Source organism: Eurosta solidaginis, chromosome 3 (genome assembly GCF_040869045.1).
Source record: "Eurosta solidaginis isolate ZX-2024a chromosome 3, ASM4086904v1, whole genome shotgun sequence".
Classification (NCBI taxonomy): Eukaryota; Metazoa; Arthropoda; class Insecta; order Diptera; family Tephritidae; genus Eurosta; species Eurosta solidaginis.
In genome coordinates, this window is record NC_090321.1 from 177,393,321 (window position 1) to 177,413,681 (window position 20,361).

Below are 20,361 nucleotides of genomic sequence, written 5' to 3' on the forward strand. Positions count from 1 at the left end.
TCTTTCAAGTTACGCAGGAAACGGCTGCTATGCATTGCAACTATTTTTTCTTAAAAGCGTAATATTTTTTTGGAGCTGCTGACGGATGTTTGTTAATGATTTCATTAAGTCTCCATGAGAAACGTTCAGTCATATAATCATTTCAGTTTCTCCATGGAGTTTTGTAAACCAAAGCTGAAAACTCTGAAACACCCTAATGTATGAAGTGACAATGAAGTAACAAACTATTTTACTAACTTAGCACATAAGTTCGTGTTTTATTATCGCCCAGATATGTATGTCTTTTAGTAAAAAAGTTGCATCTATGTATGCCTATTTGTCATCGAGTAAAACCACTTGCAAATAAGGTATGTATGTGTGTAGGTATGTTATTAGGTAACGACATCTTCATTCACAGTTTTGTTGGTGGCGTTGAGAACAAAGATGATAACTCGTCGACTGCAATTCCACAGAATGCAAAAAAAAATATAACACTAAAATTAAAAATAGAAATAATATAATAAGAGAAGCAGCGATGCCAGATGTGAGGGTTCCAAACAAATTTGTTTCCAGTAAAATAATTCAAGTTTTCTTTACTGAATTTTCCTTCTGATAAGACAGTATTACAAAAATGGGCAAAAGCGAAAATACCTGGAAAGTGATGCCATTTTTAAACCGGAAAGAAACTGAAAGTCGGTTTATAACCAACAACCCGATTTTTGGAGCCGAACGAAATAAACGGAGTTGGATCGACCACGTTGTGATAGACGGCGACCACGAAAAAAACAACGGGTACAACCGAAAGAAAAGAAGCTGCCTACAGGGCTACGTTAAAAGCGAGCGCAACAAGAAGAGTGTGTGGACGCTACCGCGAGTTGAAAAGGGAAGCGAGACACTTTTTCAGAAAGAAAAAAGCAGAGGCAGAAAGCCGCAACTTTTACCAAAAATATGCACATCATCTCTTCGTTGATTTTAAAGCCGTCTTCGACAGCACGAAAAGGAACTGGCTATATGCCGCTATGTCTGAATTTGGTTTCCCCGCAAAATGTATACGGCTGTATAAAATGACGTTGAGCAAGCCAAGGCAGAATTAGGAAGGACCTCTCCAAGCCGTTCGAAACTAAACAAGGTTTCAGACAGGGTGACTCCTTATCGTACGATTTCCTCAGTTTAATGCTGGAGAAAAATATACTAGTTGCAGAAATTAACCGCTCAGGAACAATATTCTATAAAAGCGTGCAATTACTGGCGTATGTTGATGACATTTATATCATCGGCCTAAACACACTTAACTTAGAACTTACGGCGCTCTGCTTACGAAGTACCTATTGTCATCGGACAAAAAACAGCGCATTTCCGCCTTAGCAACCACGCTACTGTTGGCAGCTATAATTTCTAAATATGTAGTAAAATACTTCTTTTATTTGGGAGCCAGCTTTAACACAAACAACAACATCAGCTCTGAAATACAGCGAAGAGTCACTCTTGCCAATAAATGCTATTTTGGACTAGGTAGGCAATTGACAAGTGAAGTCCTCTCTCGGCAAACGAAAATCATGCTCCACAAGTCACTTATCGTACCCGCCCTGATATATGGTGCAGAAGCATGGACCATGACAACATTAGATGAAGCGGCTTTGGGAGCGTTCGAGAGAAAAGTTCTTCGAAAGATTTACGGACCTCTACGCGTTGGCGATGTCGAGTACCGAAAAAGATTTAATGTTGAGCTAAACGAGCTTCATGCAGACATCAACATAGTCCTGCGAATTAAAACGCAGTGGGTGCGCTGGCTAGGCCATGTTATACGAATGAAAGAGGACGCTCCGCATAAGAAAATATTTTTATCGGAACCTGTCTATGGAAGGAGAGGAACAGGGCGGCCCGAACTCCGCTGCAAGAACCAGGTGGAAAACGATTTAAATTCCCTTGGTGTGAGAAATTGGCGCCAATTGGCAAAGTCAAGAAGCGACTGGCACGCTTTGTTAGACGGCCATAACTGTTTACACGGTTAAATAATTGCTTTACTTAGTGAAAAGATCCCTCCTATCAGAAAAGGTATCAAAATACTATGATTTTGATGCCTTTACCCTGTGGCATAGATTTCCTCTCGAATTAATTTGTTTTTATCGCAGCATGACGATTTGTAAATGAGGAAGAGTTATCAGATGACATCGCATATACCCAACTCTGAGAGAAATTAAATATGTATGGTGATTTATGGTGTTTATGGTGAACAGCTGAATCAAAAATCTGGCAACATCGCATGTGTATGTTTTTTACCACAAATATATTTTTACGTGTTTTCGTGACTTCTTTTGTTATTGTAAACGCATTCGAAACCAAAAAAAAAAAAAATTTATTTTATATGTTGAACGACCGCAATCGGTCAAGGAAGTTATGGACTGACGTGCCTACGCTAACTTACACCCATACATATGTACATATCGCTAGCTTAATGTGAAAATGTGATAAGTCACTTTTTTTGAAAAATTGTGTTTTAATCCAGTTTTAAACTGAATTCAAAATACATACATCGATCACAAAAAAAAAAAGAAATATTTACATTTTTCATTTTTACGTGCTGTGGGCAATGATGTATAAATGTGCTAAGTCGTCAGTTGTTAAAAAGAATGTGCAAAGTCAACCTGTCAATAATATCAATCTGAATTATTAGTAATTTCTTTGTGCGCGCATTTTATTTACTTATATAATTCATTCAGTCTAAAAGTACATGCTTTGTTGTTGTTGTTGTATTAATGATAAAGACACTCCCCGAAGGCTTTGGGGAGTGTTATCGATGCTGGAACGATTTATATGACCACACTAAACCTTCTAGGCTATCCCGCCCTCCCCATGAGGAACTTGGAACTTGGGGTCGCCAGAGCCTCGCCTGTCAATGAAACAGGATTCGCCACAGTTGGGCGAGGTTAACAATTGGGTTGAAGAAGCTATATATTGCGCTAGAGGGTTGCGCTACGCAGCCCCTTGAAATAGGATTCTAACTACATGCTTTCTTACAGACTAGTTAAAAATAGAAAACAATTCAAGCTTAAACTTATATAAGCTGTTATTAAAATTAAGAACACTACTGAATCGATTTGCTTGATGTATAGTCCTAGTTATAGGTTCATTCAGAGCATACTTCGTTTTATGAGTTATTTCGATAAATAATCTATTATGCCGATGGTCACGCAGTGGAATATATGGAATGGACAAATTGGATAAATCAGATCAATTTGTGCTAGAGTTTATTACATTTTAGGCAAGCATGAGTGAGATAAAAGTTCTTCTGTCATGCAAAGCCTGAAGACCAAGCAATTTGTGCCAGCTGGTATATGATGGGAGGCCGTCTGGCCAATGAAGCATACGTAAAGCAATTTTTGTAAAAATTTTTTGAACTTTCTCAATTTTATAGGAGTTAGGATTCATAGAAAGGATTCCATATTATTGAGCAATATTCAAGACGAGTTCAGTCCAAGAATATATAAAGTGCCTTCAACGTCATAGGGTCCTTAAAGTTACTGGTGTTACGTCTACTGAACCCAACCATTGCAACAAATTTTGAAACAATGAAGTCAATGTCACTTGAAAAAGAGAGTTTGGAGTCAAAAATTACACCTAAGTCTTTACTCTCTTGACAACGATTAATAGATTTAGCATTTAGTAATTTTTTGAACTTTCTCAATTTTATAGGAGTTAGATTCATAGAAAGGATTCCATATTATTGAGCAATATTCACGACGACTTCTGTCCAAGAATATATAAAGTGCCTTCAACGTCATAGGGTCCTTAAAGTTACTGGTGTTACGTCTACTGAACCCAACCATTGCAACAAATTTTGAGACAATGAAGTCAATGTCACTTGAAAAAGAGAGTTTGGAGTCAAAAATTACACCTAAGTCTTTACTCTCTTGACAACGATTAATAGATTTAGCATTTAGTAATTTTTTGAACTTTCTCAATTTTATAGGAGTTAGATTCATAGAAAGGATTCCATATTATTGAGCAATATTCAAGACGACTTCTGTCCAAGAATATATAAAGTGCCTTCAACGTCATAGGGTCCTTAAAGTTACTGGTGTTACGTCTACTGAACCCAACCATTGCAACAAATTTTGAAACAATGAAGTCAATGTCACTTGAAAAAGAGAGTTTGGAGTCAAAAATTACACCTAAGTCTTTACTCTCTTGACAACGATTTATAGATTTAGCATTTAGTAATTTTTTGAACTTTCTCACTTTTATAGGAGTTAGATTCATAGAAAGGATTCCATATTATTGAGCAATATTCAAGACGAGTTCAGTCCAAGAATATATAAAGTGCTTTCAACGTCATAGGGTCCTTAAAGTTACTGGTGTTACGTCTACTGAACCCAACCATTGCAACAAATTTTGAAACAATGAAGTCAATGTCACTTGAAAAAGAGAGTTTGGAGTCAAAAATTACACCTAAGTCTTTACTCTCTTGACAACGATTTATAGATTTAGCATTTAGTAATTTTTTGAACTTTCTCAATTTTATAGGAGTTAGATTCATAGAAAGGATTCCATATTATTGAGCAATATTCAAGACGAGTTCAGTCCAAGAATATATAAAGTGCCTTCAACGTCATAGGGTCCTTAAAGTTACTGGTGTTACGTCTACTGAACCCAACCATTGCAACAAATTTTGAAACAATGAAGTCAATGTCACTTGAAAAAGAGAGTTTGGAGTCAAAAATTACACCTAAGTCTTTACTCTCTTGACAACGGTTTATAGATTTAGCATTTAGTTTGTAGAAGTATGTAGCAGTTGTCTTTTTGGAATAAGACACAACACAAAATTTGGTTGAATTTAAAGATAAATTATTGTCTGCGCACCATCCGGTAAAAGAGTCCAGATCAGAACCGTTGGAAATAGTTTGACAAATAAAAAGTATTTTTTGTGAAATATATAGTTTTAGTGTTATATTTCAACCATTAAAGATGAGGAGTAGTAGGGAAACATATTGAGTAAAAAGTGCTAAATCAGGAGAAACAATTTGTTATGAGTGCGGAAATTGTGCTAAGTTATAAAATAGCTGCTGGGTTAGCATACATCATTTTTATTTATCTTTTTCAAAGCTTTTACACTCAAGAGTATTGCAATTAAGGTACACTCATTCACAGTTTTGAAAAAACGATATGTGAATAAATTAATAAGTGAGTTCTTCATTTTAGGAAAACAAAATTTCATTCTATAAAAATATTTTTGGTGTAGTTATGAATCGAAGAACTCCCCACAAAATTGCTTTGCGTTAATTTAATTTGTTCCCTAAATAAGAGGGCAGTTTTTGCCCCGTTGGTGAGGTCGAAAGCTGGCTGATTCCATAATTGAATAAACACCGCAAATATTTAAGTTGATGGTATTGGGTATTGCATATTGAGGGCGGTTTGGTATGGTTTATTCTCTAATAATTAAAATCGAGATGTATACATACATGAAACATAAAATTAGTTTTGTTCGTACAAGAAATAATCATGATTTACAACTTACTTGATATTGGACTATACCGCTCCACGGCCAGCAACGATCTCAACTTAAGTTAACTTGTATGCAAAAATTACTTATACAATGTAGAAAATTTCCAGGAAAGATAAACAAACGGTTGCGGGCAGTGTTGCGTGTATGCATAAAACAAAAGGTATACATAAAACAAAAAGTACTAAAAATAGTGCTGCCACAGTGCACGACATCCCCGGGTACATGAATTGACCCAGGGGAGATTCATCATAAAGTATCCACAACATCTAGTAGAGCTAGTTTTGAAACGGGACGTTTAAGCAAAGTTGTTGACATCTGAACATCTGCGGATCGGGCAATACCATCAGACCCATAATACAGCTTCACTACACGACCTCTTTCCCACTGGGACCTCGGAAGGTCGGTTTCGCATGTAAGTACTAGATCGCCGATGCTGATGGCCCTTGACGGTTGACACCATTTGCTGCGGCGGGTGAGTTCTGGCAAGTATTCGCGCATCCACTGCTTCCAAAAGCCGTTCTTTAAGGTTTGAGCAATTCGCCACTGTTTCCTTAGGCAGAGCAAATTTTTATCTACAGGCATTGGAGTTTGCGTTGAGTTTACAGAATTGAGCAAAAAATGATTCGGCGTAATTGGTTCTGGTTCGTCCGGTGTGACTGGTAGGTGCGTTAAAGGTCTCGAGCTTACTATGTTTTCGGCTTCTATTAATAAACTATGTAACGCATCTACTTGCGGTGCACACTCTTTCAACATTATGTACAACGCCCTTTTGACTGACTGCACAAGTCTCTCCCATGCACGGCCTTCGCTTGGGTTTGACGGGCAATTAAATTTCCAACGGATTCCTAAAGGTGTTAAAGACTCCGAAATTGCACCGTGGTCTATAAAATCTTCAACACCACGCAATTCTTTCGCAATGCCAACAAAATTAGTGCCATTGTCACTGCGTATCTGAACCGGCACACCTCTTCTGTTGATAAAGTTTCGTATGCACAATAGCAAGGCATCGGACGAAAGATTTGTTGCCAATTCCAAATGAATTGCTCGGGTGGTAAGGCAAGTGAACAGTGCCACCCATCTTTTTTCTTTTCGACGGCGGATGGTGACAAGCAATGGTCCAAAGAAATCGACGCCGCTATACGTAAATGGCGGCCACCGTGGTGTGATGTTAGCGTGCTCCGCCTATCACACCGTATGCCCTGGGTTCAACTCCCGGGCAAAGCAAAATCAAAATTTTAGAAATAAGGTTTTTCTAAGCGGGGTCGCCCCTCGGCAGTGTTTGGCAAGCGCTCCGGGTGTATTTATGCCATGAAAAGCTCTCAGTGAAAACTCATCTGCCTTGCAGATGCCGTTCGGAGTCGGCATAAAACATGTAGGTCCCGTCCGGCCAATTTGTAGGGAAAATCAAGAGGAGCACGACGCAAATTGGAAGAGAAGCTCGGCCTTAGATCTCTTCGGAGATTATCGCGCCTTACATTTATTTTTTTTATACGTAAATGGACGGACATAAGCAGTTAATCTATCGACTGGTAGTGGAGCCATCATAGGTTGAACTGGCAAGGCCTTGCGCACGCGGCATAAGTTGCAGTCGGCTCCCACGCTTTTTACAAGCACTCGTAACGAAGGTATCCAAAACTTCTGTCTGATTTCGTTCACTATTAAATTGACATTAATATGTCGCCACTTAACGTGATACCATTTAACAACAAGTTTCGTAAAGGCATGATCTTTCGGTAGTATAATAAGACGTTTCGCTGAAATTGGAACAAATGCCGCGTTTTCTATGCTACCACTAAGTCGCAAAACTCCTTCGCTATCTAAATAAGGATTTAAAGTTATTAACGAGCTATTTTTATTCACAGGCCTCTTGTTTCGAAGTTGATGCAACTCAACTTGGTACGCTTCTTCGTGTGCTATACGACAAAGTACGATTTCCGCAGCCGCTTCTTCATTGGCTTTAAGTCCACCTTTTCTTACCTCAAGCTTCGTTCGCGCCTTTGCAAAATTTCTTGTGAAACGAAGAACCCAGGCTATGCACCTCTTTAATCGAGAAAGATTTGAAAATCGCTTGAAGTCTACTATATTAGTATCCGATGTTCTGCTTTCAACTCAAGTACGCTTTCTGCTGTCTGTGAACCATTATTGAGCTGTTGTGGCCAATCGTGCTGGGATTTCAGCAAAAAGGTCGGCCCTCTTAACCACCTGCCGTTTGGATCGTACGATGCAGAGAATTTTGCCCGAGTACCGTCATCAGCAACGTTTTCTTCGGAAGGCAACCATCTCCACTGTTCGACGTCACTGCCATCCAAAATGTCTGATATTCTATTTGCGACAAACTGCTTATAGCGACAAACTGCTTATAGCGTCGCGTGCTAGAGCGTATCCAAGCAATTACCGTGGTTGAGTCACTCCAAAAGGTGACGTGTTTAGGCTTCACACTATGCTCGTTGACTATCGTTTGCTTTAAGCACTTTGCTTTTCCTGCAATAAATCGAACAAAAACATATTTATCCACTATTCGCCAGTATGTAGCCACTGCAAGAGCACTCTCGCTGGCATCTACAAACACATGCAACTCCACTTGCGAGCACGTAAATCTTTGATAATAACACCGAGGTAATCGAACTTCATTAACCTTAGGCAGCTGATCTAGCCAGGCAGTCCATTCGCTATAAATATCATCGGGAATCGTTTCATCCCACTTAACACCACGAGTCCAAAGCTGTTGTAGAATTAGTTTTGCTGATATAATAAAATTAGCCAACATGCCGAACGGATCGAACATAGACATAACCAGGCTGAGAACTTCTTTTTTTGTGGGCTTACGACGCTGGTTTAATATTTCCGGTGATATGCGATGAAACTTGAGAACGAACATAAACTCATCCGTGTCCTTTGACCAATACATGCGATTTACGTCGATCACGCTTACTTCTTTAACAATATCGCTTGAATCGTTGAGTTCTCGTTCCACTTTCTCAGAGTTCGATACCAAATTAGTGAGTTCGAATCCGCCCGTTCTATGTATTTCAACGACTTGCTTTACTACTTCTACGGCCTCTCTCTCAGTCTCAAAACAGTCTACATAATCATCTACATAGTGAAGTTCGATGATGCCTTCCACGGCGCGTGGGAATTGTTCTTTAAATACAGCCGCATTCGTGTTTTTGACATATTGCGCCAAAGCAGGAGAGCACGAAGCTCCAAACAACATTCGTGTCATCACATACGTGTCTATGTGACTTGACTTATCTCCGCGTCGCCATAAAAATCTTTGGGCTTGCTGGTCTTCTTCGCGTACCACGACTTGCAAAAACATTTTGCGAATATCGCCACAGACTGCGATAGGAGATTGCATAAATTTAAACATTATTGACAGTAGAGACTGATTTAAATCTGGGCCGCGCATCAGAGTTTTGTTCAGTGACTTACCGTCCACTTCAGCTGCGGCGTCGAAAACAATTCGTAATCCTTTCTTATTTGTGTTTCGTACAGCAAAATGGGGAAGATAAAAGGTTTTTGCGGACTTACAAGCAACTTCGTCCTCACTTAATTTCCTGACGTACCCTTTTTTGACGTAACTATCTATCTTTTCGATGTATTGCTTAGCAAATTCTTCATCCGTCGACATCTTTCTCTCTATCCCTTCGAGCCGCTTCTTGGCTATTTCGAAGCTATCGGGAAATGAAAATGAATCACGAGCCCATAACAAACCGACCTCGAACCTGTCATTCCTTCGCATGACGGTTGCTTCCATTAAGAACATCGCACGCTTATCTTCATCGGACAGTAGTGGGGCACACTTTGGCGATATACCGATCATTGTAAACTAAACAGCTTTCTTGAGCATGAGCCAACAAAACTCTCTTTTTTACTCCCTTTGCTGGGCCAATTTCTTGCATTTTATGCCTTCGAACGGAAGAAGCTGCTTGATTTGCAGCTCGTGGCAATGAATCTGCTATAATGTTGGCTCGCTTTGCTATAATGCTCAGAAAATCACTAGAATTGTCAATATTGGCATATCCCTGTAACCTTTCTTTATATTCTGCCCATTTCATTTGCTCTTCTATTGGAATTTTAGAAACCAATTCTCCTAACAATGTAACGTCGCAAAGCCTCTGCTCTGCCTTTGCATACCGTACGAACGAAGTCATATTCTTTACTTTATTGGCAAATGGTATAATTAAACTTATACTACCTGATGTTATCGGAGCGATCTTTCGTATTTCCATAACCTGACAATTTATAATTTGATCCGGCCTTCCGAAATTTTTTTATGTGTTCATGATTTCTGGTACGCTATCTGGATACGGCAGCAAGGCGGCGACAGCAACCTTAGATTCACCATGCAAAGCTTCACGAAGACGAATGATATTGCGCGTGCTACTATAACCAAATTCTTGCGTAGTATCTATAAATGACCTTTCAAACATAGGCCGTTCTAATGGATCACCTGCAAATGGCGGCAAATTCACTATAATCACTTTCCGTTGGCCGTGCTGAATTGGTCAAGTGCAAAGGTTCTGAAGCGGCAGCTATATTTTGTGTACTTACTGTTGGCGTACCTATATTTTCTCCAGGCGCCATCCTCACCATTTCCTGTTGTAACGTTTGCACTGACGACTGTATTTTCTTACTATTGTCAGCGAATATTCTGCTTAACTCATGTATTTGCCTTTGAAATTCATTTTGTATATCGGTAATCTTTCTATTAAATTCCAACGCAATTTGCTCTATTCCGTTACCTCTATGCATTACCTGTTGTTGCTCTGCTTACGTCCTCTGCGACGTCTCTGTTTTCCACCTCGGCGCCATTGTTTGTAGTGGCAGCGCTGCCGGCAGCACCGTTTACTACATGCTCTGCTGGTGTACAAACACCCGTTCTATTCTCCGTGATCATGTCCATATCTGCTAAATTCTGCGGAGGTGTGCGAGACAATGGCATACCTTCGTCGCTAAATCCCAAACGTCGTGGTGACACTCTTTTGTTGTCTCTTTTGCTTGTCCGGCGTCCTTCAGACATTCGCAATACCACTTGTCTGTATTCGCAGCGCCTTATTTTACGCTGTGCTCAGCCGATGAAATAAACTCACTCACCCGCCGCAGGAAGATTATGATCCATCAAAGAATAAAGTAATCCAACACAGAATAAAGATTGTGTAGGTCGAAAGCTGGCTGGAACCAAAATTGAATAAACACCGCAAATATTTAAGTTGATGGTATTGGGTATTGCATATTGAGGGCGGTTTGGTATGGTTTATTCTCTAATAATTAAAATCGAGATGTATACATACATGAAACATAAAATTAGTTTTGTTCGTACAAGAAATAATCATGATTTACAACTTACTTGATATTGGACTATACCGCTCCACGGCCAGCAACGATCTCAACTTAAGTTAACTTGTATGCAAAAATTACTTATACAATGTAGAAAATTTCCAGGAAAGATAAACAAACGGTTGCGGGCAGTGTTGCGTGTATACATAAAACAAAAAGTACTAAAAATAATGCTGCCACAGTGCACGACAACCGTCATATAAGATTTTTGATGAAGCATCGTTCGCTGTCAGATGAGTAGATTTCATGTATTTCATGACATGCAAAATAAGCAACGCATAAGAAGAAGAGTTTGACATTTTATTTGTCTTGGCTATAGTGGGAATATTTTTAACAGTGCTTCGAGAAGGGTGAGCGCATTTCTATTTGGGCTAACGACCTAATTCAGCTCAAAATTTTTGTAACTGCAATGTTTGTGTGAAACTGGAATGGGAGAAATATGTATGAATTAGTTAATATTTAGGAAAAGGTTGTTCGTCTGTATTTTTTTATTATCTAAACTAAAGTAAAATGATGAAAGACGACAAACAAAAAAAAAGAAAACACGAAATAAAGTTTCGGAAATTTTTGTACTGAATTTTCCGGACGAATAGGGAAAGCTTTATAGTTAATACTTCTTTAAACGCAGCTGCACTTGATTACTGGGTATTATAACATTAATCGAATAACAGTGCGTCATAATGGTATATCAAGAATCGATATCGATTTCCATACATCGAACAATTTGATTGAGCCACGTTCGTCCATTAATCTGTCGGACCGCGGTGTGTTCGTCCGTCTGCCAGTCTGTCCGTTGACACTATAACTCATGGGAAATTCGATTATTGCTTACCATCATTACTAATGAATTTATGAAACTAAAATGCGGCAGAAGTTATTTATTCTATTATAGGCTGGCTGAAATTGACCAATGTTGCTTCTCTTCCACGCCTATTTGTAGAAATCGTTGATTTGAAGGATCGAACCCTATTTGCAATATATTTATGATATGCTTCTACATTTCGCAAATATTCCACCTCAATAGTGATAAGTTCGACTTGAATATGAAAAAAAGAATTACACGGCGCCGCCCCTATCTTAGGTTATCTTTATCCAATACTTTAAACGCAATAGGTCCAACAAAAATGTTAATTACATAACCAAAGATTAAAAGATTACTTTTATGACAATAAGTGCATACATACTGTGAACTTTTTTTAAATCGTGTGAGTGCAACATTGAAATTTTTACAAAAGTTCTAAAAAATGTGCCTCTAGAATTTAAAACTCAAAGTTTTTGCAATAAAAGGAGTTATGTAAATACGATAAAGAGTTTTTGAAAGTAGGCGTAGAACCGCCTGGCTGATAAGGCAGAGGACGGACTCCTAGCCTCCGAGGGCGAATCCACTGTTGGCGTCTTACCGATGGCGGGATCTATCAGCAGTGTTAGTCGCCGGTTTGGTAGAGAGAAGGAACTCTTAGCCTCCGAGAGCGAATCCGCTAAGGATGGATTGTTGAAGAATATCGATGATGATGGGTTTCCGTTAGATCAATCTTCAGCACTCTGAGGCAGTTTTCGCTAATTTGCTGTTCTGTCTTGAACAAGGCGGAGTGGATATGGTCCTTCTCCAAGAGCCGTGGCTGAGTAGTAACGGTGGAAAGATTTATGGATTAAGGACGGGAAAATTCAACACCTTGGTGCATGGGGAGGCATCCACCACAGCATCTGGTGGAGCTCGGATACCAGTACGAGAGGTGAGCCTATATTTACTTTTATTGTAGATGAGGGACTCTGTATATGTAATAGCGGGAATGATCCGACTTTTGTTATAACGGTAACAAAATTATCTAAGTAGCTATAGTTACGTCACCGTTATTTTATATGGTATCACAACGAACATGCATGATGTCCAAACGAGCTCCCCTACCAAAGCATCTACCACCTAACCTAGCCTAAGAGATGAGGTCCTGAACCTCTCAAGGAAACCTGACCATTTTTGTTGTTGGAGTCCTGCCCCTTTAGGGTATCTGGATAGGATGATAATGAGGGCTGGTTGATGAGAAGCGAGAATCCCTAAAGCTTTTATGGGACAATCATTTTCTCGATGTCCCAGTTGTGCAAGAATGTCCACCTGCACAGTCGGTGAATATTGGATATACAGGAATGACTGTCATTCCCCTACGAGGAAGTCGAATTGCCTGGGCTATCAATTCGTTCAAGCCCTGTAAGAGTTCGGGCCCGGATGGCATCATTCCGCAACTTCAAAGCTCTTCATGGATTTATTGCCGTTGGTTGGTCATCATTTATACTTACTGCCTTAGGTTTAGCTATATTCCGAAGTCTTGGACCGCGGTCAAGGTTATCTTCATTTCGAAGGCCTGCAGAAGCTGTCACGTATCACCTTAGGGTTTGAGGCCAATCAGTCTTTTGACCTGTACCTAAGGGAAATGGTTCCTCGGGGGTTACTGTCGGCTTAGCAGTTTGTCTATTGTAAAGGCAGATCACCGGAAACGGCTCTCCATGCGATTGTAGAGCTAATAGTGAGGTCCCTAGAACACAAATGCCTTTCGAGACATCGAGGGGACGTTTACCTGTCTTACTTGGAGCAATTGAAAGGGTTATGTTTGGTTTAGGAGACGAGGGCGCTCTGGTTTAATTCTTTAACAAACTTTTCTGCAGCAGAATTGTCAGGCTTCGGGATATGGAATATGGGCTTTCCGAATTCGGGCACTCTAGCCCTCTTACCAGGTTCGACTTTATTCTTGACAGGACGGACTATTGTGTGCCGATAGCTGCTCCTTGTGTGACCTTCACCCCAATCATTCCCCTAAGAGAGGCATGCGGACGGAGACTCATCTGTGGTAGGGGACTAGTTAACGTGTTCACGGATGGGTCAAGGTTGGGTTGGGTGGAAGTTGCCGCGATTAAGGATGCGGTGTTTGAAATTCTATCCAGTGCTACTACGGTTAGGGAATTTAACATCTACTCTGATATCCAAGCGACTAACAAGGTCTTGAGTTCAACTAAAGAGCGATCGAGGGTGGTATGGCAGTGCCTGACCTCGCTTGTGATTGCATCAAACTATTTTAAGATTAGGATTATCTGGGTCCCGGGAAATAGTAATATGTCGCGCAGCTGTCAAGAGGGTCTCTTAGCCCACATCGGTACAACTGAACCGGATGAAGATGGCTATAGACACCTGTGGTCTCCTCCTGCATAGATGGCCCACGAGTCAGCACAGCAGCGTTTGGCAGACACCACCTCTTGCAGGGAGGCAAGATCATTCTGGCCGGAAGTGGATGGCAGGATGTCTGCGGAAATAACTGGGTTCCCCTATCATTGGGTCACCCATCAATGGTCATGGGGGTTTTGACGGGGCACTGTCCAACGGGAATCCATGCGAAACGTCTCTATAAACTGGAAACCCCATCCTGCTGTAGCTGTACGGGGGATGATGAGACGGAATCATCGAATCACTTTATGCTCGGATCTTCGGGGGATTTATCCAAGGTTGAGATCGGTCTCCTCCGAACTATATAGTTGTTACGCAACGATTTTATAAGTAGCTATAGCAACGTCACCGTTATTTTATTTTATTTTAGTTTATTATGTAGTACTACAACGGACTTTCATGCTGCTCAAATGAGCTTCCCCTACCAGGGCAACTACCACCTAACCTAACCAAATCGCCCACTTCACTTTTCTGATATTTACTGTGAAATTGATTCTTTATATTTTTACTTGAAAAGTTAGGAATTTTATATCGGGTCATATTTCATGCCTAAACTTTTAAGGTCCTGGAATGTCATTTTAAAGGCGAAAGGATTAACGCTGAAAACGTAGGGGTTAAAGCAAGTTTAAAGAATTTTCCCTGATATTGAAAAACGAAAGGACTACTGACTACTTTTTATAGTGTGAACTTTGGGTAAATACCAAATCTAGGAAAAATTCACACGGAAATTTATGGCCAAATCAAACTTAGGCACAAAAAAAAAATTAAATAAAAATGAACAACAATAAATAACACCAAGCGCAATAAAACGCCAAGAATAAGTTAATGCAAACAAAAAAGAATCATCTACAAAAACAAAACAAAAAATTAATAAAGAAACTTCAAATTGTAAATCGCAGGCAATGTCCATCAAATGCAAATGTCACAACATTCAAATGACAATAAGCACAGACATAAAAGAAAAAAACAACACCAAGAAAAATGATCAAGCTACAAGTATGCGTCCCAGCAAAAACTGGCATGAGCGGTCGTAAGCCATAAGGAATACTGGCTTCACTCTTGACAGATCAACCCTATAATAATGTAAATATCAAACACCTTACTTTGATGCTGGAGAAAATTAGAGCTGCAGAACTTAACCGCTCTGGAACAATATTCATACACATTGATATCATCGGCCTAAACACCGCGCCGTTAGTTCTGCTTACTCCATACTGGAAAAGAAGCGGTAAAGATGGGTTTGATGGTGAATGAGGACAAAACGAGGTATCTGCTCTCATCGAGCAAAGAGTCAGCGCATATGCGGCTTGGCAACCACGCTACTGTTGGCAGCCATAATTTCGAATTAGTAAAAGATTTCGTTTATTTGGGAACCAGTGTTAACACTAACAACAACATCAGCTCTGAAATCCAGCGAAGAATTACTTTGCTACTTTGGACTAGGTAGGAAATTGAAAAGTAGAGTCCTCTCGGCAAACGAAAATCATGCTCTACAAGTCACTTACCCGTCATGCTATATGGTGCAGAAGCATGGACCATGACAACAATAGATTCTGGGAGTTTTCGAGATAAAAGTGACCAATTGGCGCCGGTTGGCAGAGAGAAGAAGCGACTGGAGCGCGTTGTTCGACAGCCATAACCGTTTAACGGTTAAGCGTCAATTCAGTAAGTTTGTAAGTAATAAGAAAAAAAGTAGGTCTGTATGAGAAATGTATTTTTTATTCCATTTTCCACAGGTCCTAAAAATGTTTGTACTTATTAGACATATGGCCGCGTCACAATCAATTTTTTCAGATGGATGCTTTCAACGCGATTTTATGCAAAATTAATAGATTGCACGTGTTTTTATGGACAACGACAGATCGAATGACACTAGCGCCATCTGACATACACAAGTTGGCAGTCTTCAAGTTTTGCTACATGTAAAGCATAAGAAGAAGATTTCAACATTTTCTTTGGCTATGGGTGCTTTCACAAAATAATTTTTCCCACTTTTTGGTAATTTTCTAACGGTTTTCACCTAAATCAAAAAGTTGATTCTGACGCTGCCAATAGAGAATAACCAAAAGAGTGAATAGCGCGATATACAGAAAACATCAAATCGCGAATAGGTATTTCCCCACTGTATAAATTTTACTTAAAACTCGCCAGTTTTAATGCAAGTATTAATTTTTATTTTATTGGCGGCCATCGTGGTGTGATGGTAGTGGGCTCCGCCTGCCACACCGTATGCCCTGGGTTCGCACCCCGGCCAAGGCAACATCAAAATTTTAGAAATAAGGTTTTTCAATTAGAAGAAAATTTTTCTAAACGGGGTCGCCCCTCGGCAGTGTTTGGCAAGCGCTCCGAGTGTATTTCTGCCATGAAAAGCTCTCAGTGAAAACTCATCTGCCTTGCAGAAGCCGTTCGGAGTCGGCATAAAACATACAGGTCCCGTCCGGCCAATTTGTAGGGAAAATCAAGAGGAGCACGACGCAAATTGGAAGAGAAGCTCAGCCTTAGATCTCCTCGGAGGTTATCGCGCCTTACATTTATTTTTATTTACTCCTTATTGCTCTGCACTTATGTCATCAGGCATAGGATTTATCTAAAAGATAACGTTATGCATAAGGCAAAGAAGTTTAGCTAGATCAATTAAAATAAGGCTTACATAAGGCCTTATAAGTAGATATTAAATGCAGTATTATGACCTTTTATATAAGGCTTGTAAGACGAGTGTAAATTCGCTTATTCATCATTATAATTACCTCTTTAAAAACTTAGATTTCAAATTATTAAATTTCAGAGGTTTTTCTACGGGGTCACTTCTCAGGATGTGCTTCAGCCAGCCCAGAAAGTGTACATCTGCCCTGAAAATATATTCAGAAAACTTTATTTGCCAGATGTCATTTTTTTGTTTAATTTTAGGCAACATTTAACATTTGCCCCGTACAAGCTATAAAATAGTTTCGATTGTGGCTCAGTAATATATAAAAATAAAAATTAATAAAATATAAAAATAAATAAATAAATGTAAGGCGCGATAACCTCCGAAGAGATCTAAGGTCGAGATTCTCTTCCAATTTGCGTCGTGCTCCTCTTGATTTTCCCTACAAATTGGCCGGACGGGACCTGTATGTTTTATGCCGACTCCGAACGGCATCTGCAAGGCAGATGAGTTTTCACTGAGAGCTTTTCATGACAGAAATACACTCGGAGCGCTTGCCAAACACTGCCGAGGGGCGACCCCTTTTAGAAAAATTTTCTTCTAATTAGTCTTAATTGGACCTACATGTTTTATGCCGACTCCGAACGGCATCTGCGAGGCAGATGAGTTTTCACTAAGAGCTTTTCATGGCAGAAATACACTCGGAGTGCTTGCCAAACACTGCCTAGGGGCGACCCCGCTTAGAAAAATTTTCTTCTAATTGAAAAACCTTATTTCTAAAATTTCGATGTTGCTTTGCCCGGGGTGTGAACCTGGGGCATACGGTATGGTAGGCGGAGCACGCTACCATCACACCACGGTGGCCGCAATAATGAGTATTTTAAGGAAAACGAAAAAGAATTAAGGCCTGATGCGATAAGCCTTTTGGCCATTTGAAATAAGCCTTTTTACTGGGTTAATCCACCTGCAGTCATTCAGCTGCAGAAAGATACATACGCACACACAAAAGCAAATGCACACAATAAAGCAGTTTTTTTTCTTTGAATGCGAATTGTTCGCACAGTAGCGCAACAATAAATTATGAACGGTAATTTGATCACAAGAACAGCCGCAATTTGAAAAATATTGATGGCCAAATGCTGATAAATACTGAGGAGGGAAGGCTATAGTATTCGAGCAAAAATATACAAAAAAATAACAGAAAAATACAAAAAACATAAAAAAGGACGTGTGGCACTCGGGGACTGCCGCGGTAAAGCTATTGCATATTATCAACTTATGCAATTATAATATTTATGCAACATTTTGTTTTCTTTGATATTAATTCAAGTTTTGTCTTTGATATTAATTCAAGTTAACCTTTTTAAGCGTGGTGACCGATAACAAAACAAATTTTTTACTTTTATTGAATAAATGAGAAGTTAATATTTAACTTTCACTTTAACTTTAACTTTATTTTTAACTTTAACTTTAACTTTAACCTTAACTTTAACTTTAACTTTAACTTTGACTTTAACTTTAACGTTAGCTTTAACTTTTACTTTAACTTTAACTTTATTTTTAACTTTAACTTTAACTTCAACTTCAACTTCAACTTCAACTTTAACTTTAACTTTAACTTTAAGTTTAACTTTAACTTTAACTTTAACTTTCACTTTAACTTTAACTTTAACTTTAACTTTAACTTTAACTTTAACTTTCACTTTATTTTTAACTTTAAGTTTCGCTTTAACTTTAATATTAACTTTAACTTTAACCTTAACTTTAACTTTGACATTCACTTTAACTTTAACTTTAGCTTTAACTTTAACTTTAACTTTAGCTTTAACTTTAACTTTAACTTTAACTTTAACTTTAACTTTGACTTTAGCTTTCACTTTAACTTTAACTTTAACTTTATTTTTAACTTTAATTTTCGCTTTAACTTTAATCTTCACTTTAACTTTAACCTTAACTTTAACTTTATTTTTAATTTTAACTTTAACTTTCGCTTTAACTTTAACATTCACGTTAACTTTAACTTTAGCTTTAACTTTAACTTTAACTTTCACTTTAACTTTAACTTTAACTTTAACTTTATTTTTAACTTTAACTTTAACTTTCGCTTTAACTTTAGCATTCACTTTAACTTTAACTTTAACTTTAACTTTATTTTAAACTTTAACTTTAACTTTATTTTTAACTTTAACTTTAACTTTAACTTTATTTTTAACTTTAACTTTAGCTTTAACTTTAACTTTAACTTCAACTGCAACTTTAACTTCAACTTTAACTTTATTTTAAACTTTAACTTTAACTTTATTTTTAACTTTAACTTTAACTTTAACTTTAACTTTAACTTTATTTTTAACTTTAACTTTAACTTTCGCTTTAACTTTAGCATTCACTTTAACTTTAACTTTAACTTTATTTTAAACTTTAACTTTAACTTTATTTTTAACTTTAACTTTAACTTTAACTTTATTTTTAACTTTAACTTTAGCTTTAACTTTAACTTTAACTTTAAAACTTTTAAAAGCATGGGACGCATCCAAGGTCGACTCTGCCACGTTCTCCGCATCAGTACTGGGGGATGCCCGACGGATAATCAACAACTCCAGTCCGACGGAAGAGACGGTTGAAAAGACAATGAGCTGTCTTCGCCACGCTTGCAACCTCTCTATGCCACGGAGGGGAGTGTGGAGGGGTAAAAAGCAGGTATACTGGTGGAATAGCGAAATCGCGGAGCTGCGGAAAATATGCCACAGGATGCGAAGGCTAGCAACTCGCGCGCGCGGCAGGCCTGAGGCTCTAGAAAAGTCGGAAGCGTACAAAGGAGCGAAGAAAGCTCTTAGTGCTGCCATTAAGCAAAGCAAGCTTAAGTGCTGGAAAGCGCTTTGCGAGGAAGTGGATCGAGACCCATGGGGGCAGGGATATAAGATAGTAATGAAGAAGTTCCGTCCGCCAAACCAGCTGATGGACGAGAACCAAATAAGGAACATTGTGGATGGCCTGTTTCCCACCCAACTGCCTAGGGAGGGCGGGTACGTTACCCATGAAGATCGCAACGTGGAACCATTCCAAGAAGAAGAGCTTAAAACTGCCGTGCGAACTATGAAACCTAGGAAAGCATCTGGGCCCGACGGAATACCCGCGGAGGCAATTAGACTAGCTGCAAACGACTGCCCAGAACTTATGTTGCACATGTACAACAAATGTCTCGAAGAAAGAATATTCCCCACCATATGGAAGACAGCACGACTGGTTCTCATTCCAAAAGGGAAAGGAGATCCCAACTCTCCATCATCCTACCGTCCCCTATGTATGTTGGACACAGCAGGGAAATTGATGGAGAGTCTCCTGAAGCAACGCCTCACCAGAGCGTTACAGGACGCCGGAGGACTGTCGCCCAGACAGCATGGTTTTCGGAGGGGGCACTCTACAATAGGTGCCATAGCAGAAGTTATAGACGCAGTCAAGAAAGCCGATACAGCGTGCCACAGAGCAAGACCTATAGTGTTGCTGGTCACGCTGGACGTCAAAAACGCTTTTAACTCAGCTAGGTGGGAGGACATGCTTGAGGCACTAGAAAGCACTTTCAAAGTACCGCAATATTTGTTAGAAATTTTAAGGGACTACCTAAGAGAGAGGTATCTAATATATGAAAGTACTCACGGTCAAAAAAGGGTAAAAATAACAGGT

The 20,361-nt window shown here is 39.2% G+C and overlaps 1 protein-coding gene across 12 annotated transcripts in view; it reads right to left on the reverse strand.

Annotated features, from left to right (window-relative positions):
* The window catches only part of LOC137244680 (uncharacterized), a 416,557-nt gene that overhangs the window by 69,760 nt on the left and 326,436 nt on the right, over window positions 1-20,361 (reverse strand). The window contains exons 6-8 of one of the 12 annotated variants that reach the window (XR_010951153.1): window positions 10,833-11,245; window positions 5,495-10,746; window positions 5,352-5,408 (exon numbers count right to left, since the gene is read on the reverse strand). The exons of 8 other annotated variants lie outside the window; for them this stretch is intronic. The gene's annotated coding sequence lies outside the window, so the exon portion shown is untranslated. Of the gene's footprint in view, window positions 1-5,351; window positions 10,747-10,832; window positions 11,246-20,361 lie in introns of those variants that run through there. 3 more of the 12 variants (XR_010951154.1, XR_010951152.1, XR_010951151.1) reach the window with 3 other exon arrangements.